Raw genomic sequence first — 6,592 nt, forward strand, 5'->3', positions numbered from 1 at the left:
CACGTCACGACATATAGTTTTTAATATCTGTTATTGTTTTTCATATTGTCTCTATACACAAGTGACTGAGAATTTCTTTTAAAGGATTGGCCCTCTCGAAGTACACTTGGCCATCTAGTCTTATTTTATTCATCCAATTTACATGATTACACGAAAAAATTGTGAAGATAAGTAATTGAATACGAGAATATATAGTGTTATCAGCAGAAACTTGATAAACAAGACTCTTATCTCATTGACAAAATATGGTTGAAGGTGCAGGAAATATTTTGGGAATGGTATTTTGATTCATTCCATGAAAAGAATTACAAGAAAGTTTATAAATATGTACAGGCCACAAAAGAGAAAAAGACAAAGAGCTGTAACTAATCTACCTGTTAACTAACATAAAGCTATTAAAAGAAATTAATTACATCTTTTTTATATAATTGAAATGGTGTAGTATAGACCCCTTTCTATACTTCAGCTTCTAATGATATGGTGCGTTTCTTCAACTTTTATTCCTCTTCTGCTATTTACAAGTAGCAGCTTCCTAGGTAGCAATTTTGTTGCCTTTATTCCTCTACTACATTTGAATCTTTCACAATCAATATTTCTGGTTAATACTCCCCCTCAAAAGGAAGCATGAACATTGTGAATGTTCATCTTGCACAATAATCTCTGAAATTGACCAGGTTGCAAAGTTTTTGTAAATGTATCAACAACCTGCAAATTTGTTGGAAGATAAGCAGGTTCTATTATACCATTCATAACCTTTTTTCGGATGAAGTGACAGTCAATTTTAATATGTTTTGTCCTTTCATGGAAGATTGGATTCTTGCGGATATGTATTGATGACTAATTGTTACAATAAAGCTTTACTGCATCCTAGTGGTCAATCTCAAAGTTAGCTAACAGATATTTAATCCAAAGAATCTCACAGCAAGTGGATGCCATGGATCTATACTCTACCTCAGTTAAACTCCAAGCCACAACTTGTTGTTTTTTGGATTTTCAACTCACTAGTGATTCTCCAATGAATGTGCAATAGCCAGTAATGGATTTTTTAGTGTCAGGACACCCTACCTAGTCGCTTTCACAGTATGCTGTGATTTTCAAGTTTGAGTCTGCTTTCATCAAGATTCCTTGACCTGGTGTTCTTTTAAGGTACTTTAATACTTTGCATGCTGCCTTGTAATACTCATTTGCTGGTTTATCCATGAATTGAGCTAATGTTTGTACTGCATATGAGATATCAAGTCTGGTGAATGTAAGATAAAGGAGTTTTCCAATCAGTTGTCTATATCTTATAGGATCTGTTGTTTCTTTTTCTGTGTTTGCCTTGTTTAACTTAGTGTTGTAATCAATAAGTGTTGATGCAAGCTTAGCCTCAAGCATGCCATATTCTTCTAGCAAGTCGAGAGCATACTTTCTCTGACATATTTAGATGCCTTGTGGTGATCTAGCCACTTCAAGTCTTAGGAAGTATTTGACAACTCCAAGGTGCTTGAGTTTGAATTGTGAACTAAGATGATTTTTTATTGTTGCCACTGCTTGAACTTATGTGCTTCCAATTAGTATATCATCAACATAAGTCAACAAAGCTGTGAATTCACCATCATTTGTACGCATAGTGAACAATGAGTAGTCTGACATTGACTGCTTGAAGCCATATTGAAGGATAGATGATGTGAGCTTGGCATTTGATTGCCTAGAAGCCTGTTTAAGTCTATATATGGACTTATGCAATCTACATACCAACTTGGAGTCATTAGGATACTCCCCCTTAACTGTATATCCTTGGGGTAAGTCCATATATACTTCTTCATGTAAATCTCCATGCAAAAATGCATTGTTAACATCTAACTGTGATAATGACCAATTGTTTACAACTGCTAAAGCCAAGAAAACTCTGACTGTTGACTGTTTAGCCAAAGGATTAAAGGTCTCTGTATAGTCAAAACCAGCAACTTAACTAAAACCTTTTGCAACAAGTCTTGCTTTGAACCTTTCTACTTTTCCTTTAACATTCAGCTTAGTTTATACACCTATTTGCAACCCACAGAATGATGTTTAGCTAGCAATGGTACTATGCTCTAAGTACCATTGTCTTCTAAAGCTTACAGTTCAACTACCATTGCATCTCTCCAATATGAATGAGTCATAGCTTGATGGTAAGTTTTAGGTTCTTAGATTTTTTACAATGAGATTGTAAATGCTTTGTGAGCAGGTGATAGATTATGAGCTGAGACATAATTGGTTATTGGATGTTTAGTGATAGTATTAGTGTATGAAGGCAAATCAATTTGGTAGGCTTCCAAGTATTTTGGTAGGTTTCTTACTCTTGAACTTCTCCTAACTTGTTGATCTGAATCAGTATATTGAACTATTTCTGTTTGTTTAGTACTGTCACTAATAGGCAGATTACTAGAAAAAGGTAAATTATGGGATATATAATCATTTTTTGATGTGGTAGGTTGTTTTAGGTCTAATAAGGGTTCATCCAAGTGTGTTTCAACTTGGTCATGGTCAAGGGATTGAAAATTTGTGCAATTAGGCTCAGAAATGTGGAAAGGAGTGGCATGCACACCAAGTGTTTGATCAAATGTAAAGTCTTGGTTGGTATGCTTTAAAGAATGAAATGGAAAAATGTCCTCATGAAAAACAACATCCCTAGATGTTAGTATTCTTTGTGCTTGAAGATCATACAATTTTGTGTCTTTTCATATGGCTCGAATATCTTATAAAAATGCATTTACTAGCCCTGCTATCAAATTTCTTTCTATGCTGTGTTTATGTGGATGTAAAACACAAATAGCCAAATACTTTGAAATAGTCATATGAACGAAGTTTCTGAAACAACATTTCATATGGTGATTTGTTTTGCAGGACTCTAGTTAGCACTCTATTTATGATGTTAATGGCTATGAACACAGCATATCCCCAAAAACTTAATGGAACATTTAACTAGTGTCTTAGAGCTCTTGCTACAGCTAGAATATGTTGGTGTTTTCTCTCCATTACACCATTCTGTTGTGGGGTACCTGTGCAGGATAGTTGATATATGATACCATTTCAGCATAAAAATTGGCAAGGTTAAACTCTCTGCCATTATCTGTTCTTAAACACTTTATAAAGCTATTAACTTGCCTTTAAACCAAGTTGTTGAAAGCATACACAATGGTTGGCACATTAAACTTACTTTTCATTAAATAAATCCATGTAAAACGAGTGAAATCATCTACAATAGTTAAAAAATACCTATGACTATTTATTGTTAGAACTTCATATAGACCCCATATGTCCATATGTATCAACTCAAAGGCAGTTTTTGAACTCTGTACATGAATTGGAAATGGCAACTTCTTCTACTTTGCAATTGGACAAGTTTCACATAGTAAATCACTTGAACAACCAATTTTAGGAAAAGCTTTCTATAATACATTGATTCTTTCTACTAAGGCATGCCCTAGTCCAAAATGCCACAAATCAAAGTCTCTGTATTTTGTCTTAAAGGAATTGACAAAAAAGATAAAAAGATTCTTAGCTAATTTTTTAAAAGAAAATTGAGAAAAATCTTGTTCAATGCTGCTATCCTGCATCATGTATAAACTTGAAAATGCTCTAGCAACCCCAATCACTATCCAAGATGGAAGGTCCTGGATAACACAATACTCATCAATGAAAAAGACAAATTTTCTTTGACTTGGTTAACTCTCCAACTGATATAAGATTGAACTTAAAATAAGGTACACACAAGACATTTTTTAGCACCAATAAAGATGATAATCTGATTGTTCCTATATGTCAAACAGGGACTTTGCCATTATTTGGTAAATGCACAAAATAATTATTAATTGATCTAGCTGAAATGAACCTATTTAAAGAATGACAAATGTGATCAGTGGTTCCAAAATCCATTATCTAGGTATCTTGTTTAAACATGGAAACATTAACTTGACTGAAATTATATGGCATGTTATTTGAAGTACTAAAACACAAGTGGTTTAAAATAGTACTTGCAAAAGCTGACTTAACTAGGGATGGTCTGTTTTTGTGGCTATTTTGTGAAGGGTTCTTACCATCTGTGCATATGATTCCATTCTCATTTAAGAGTTTAAATAGCTTGCTGACCTATTGTTTGATGACATTTAATTGGGACATATAGCCATTGTTAGTTGATTCATCATCCTAATTTAGTTGCACATCTGCACATTGGTCCTCATTTATGTGAGTGACACTGTTAGCTACTGATCTCCCTTTCTTATAGTTTGTTTTGGTCTCAGTGAACTTGAAGTCCTCTGGAAACCCAACCAATCTGTAGCACTTCTCTTTTATATGGTCTTTTTTTCCACAGTGAGAGCACATTAGGTCTTTCTTAAGTTTTTTTTTTCATCAGTGGAGATTAACATAGCTGATGACTGCAATGCAGGTTGTGTTTGGAACAACAAGTTTCTTTGAGCTTCTTCACTCAACACCAGACTGTATACTTTGTCTAGTGCTATTATAGGGTTTATCAATATTATCTGAGACCTAACAGCTGAAAAGGAATCATTTAATTCATTAAGAAACCTAAAGACCATATCCTTTTGATATTAGTCAAAGTATTTTTGAAACATTTTTTACTACACTTGCCATAAACATAGTGAGGTAAAGGTCTGTAGTTTCTTAATTCCTCCCAAATCCCCTTAAGTTCAATGAAGTATGCATCAACTGCTCTGGTTCCTTAAGTGACATTACCTAAGGTATATTGCAGATTACATACTCTGGTGTCATTAGGCTGTGCAAAGCTCTGTTTCAAAGTGTTCCAAATATCCATGGCAGAGTCCATATAAAAATTGGTTGATGCAATCAGAAGAGTGATGGAATCAAGGAACCATGCAACTATGAGGTTGTTGCATCGTATCCATGATGGATATAAAGGGTCCATTGCTTTAGGTTTTGAAATAGATCCATTTATAAACCCCATTTTGTTTTTGATGGATAAGGCAAGAATAAACAATCAGCTACATGCCAAATAGTTATTTGTGGTGAACTTAGGGTTGATGGTGATTGAACCAGGGTGATCAGTATGGTGAAAGTAATAAGGAGATTGAGGGTCTCTAATGGCTAAAATCTAAGTAAGTGTTTGTAATGGGGTATGGGTTGAAGTTTAAGATCCCTGTGATCTCGATTCACTTGTTTCAAACATGATCGAGATCAAAACTAAAAGATCAAATAGAAATAATAAAAGATTGAAAAACCAAAGAAAGATTCTAATGAATAGCAACGTTACTAGTGATGATGGAAAAAGCATAAAAGATCACATAATTTTAGCTGCTATCATTTTCGAGAGGAGTTGATCTTTTCAGGTATCATTTAACTTGCTCTGATATCATGACAAAATATGGTTGAAAGTGCATGGAATATTTTAGAGAATGGTATTTTGATTCATTCCATGAAAAGAATTATAAGAAAGTTTGTAAATATATACAGGTTACAAAAGAGGAAAAAGACAAAGAGCTGTAACTAATCTACCTGTTAACTAACATAACCGCTATTAAAAGAAATTAATTACATCTTTTTGGTATTATTGAAACGGTGTAGTATAGACCCCTGTCTTTACTGTCTTCATCTTTTAATGATACGGTGCATTTCTTCAACCCTTATTCCTCCTCTGCTATTTACAAGTAGCAACTTCTTAGGTAGCAATTATGCTGCTTTATTCCTCTGCTACATTTGAATCTTTCACAATCAATATTTCTGGTTAATACTCATAGATTTTGCTGCTGCAGATAATATCGTAACGTGCGGGTTCGAGAACCCGACCGTTAGACGTCGGTGAAAATAAAATGGTTTAGGAGTCGCCACCAATCTTTTTTATCTAGGTGTGATTGGTCACCTATTAACCCGATTCTAATCACGAAGTTCTAAATTAATTTTAGGTCCGTCGAAAGAACGAGAATTGATCCACGTCTTTTAGAGATGGGTTCGGGAGTGCGGTTAAACACGAAGAAGGGTTAGCACCTCCATGGCGCCCGTCCATGAATGGTACCATTTAATCTTAAGTTATCCTATTATAGCCTACTTTTGATTTAATCCTTGCTTATTAACTAATTTTTTTTTAAATTGGCTGATTGAGTTTTTTTATTTTATTTGGTTTTACGTATGCACATGATGCAAGCGTAAAATGATGTCATGACTTGTTTATTTTAAATAATGAATTTTTTTGTTTTCTATTTAGATCCATATCCTTTAATTAACGTTGTTGATTAATATTTTACTTGATTATATAACTTATCAAATAAACAATTAATTAATTTTTTAAACGATTAAATTAACTTTATTTAGTAATATTTATTTAAGCTAATTAACTAATTTAAGTTCGGATGCAATATTGTGTAAATTTATTTTTTTAACAACGACTATTTGACTTAATGGGTATTGGAGTTTAGAGTTTGGATTTATCCCGACGCTTCGGTGAAAATCCGTCTCAAACTCACCCCAAAAATCCACTTAAAAGAAGCAACTCTTTACCTTTTTTAGGTGGAGTTTATCAAACAATCATCTCATTTTTCTTATAATTTTTATATTTGTATCATGTTGTTGTTTTTTTGTTTTATATATATATATA

Source organism: Theobroma cacao, chromosome 1 (assembly GCF_000208745.1).
Source record: "Theobroma cacao cultivar B97-61/B2 chromosome 1, Criollo_cocoa_genome_V2, whole genome shotgun sequence".
Classification (NCBI taxonomy): Eukaryota; Viridiplantae; Streptophyta; class Magnoliopsida; order Malvales; family Malvaceae; genus Theobroma; species Theobroma cacao.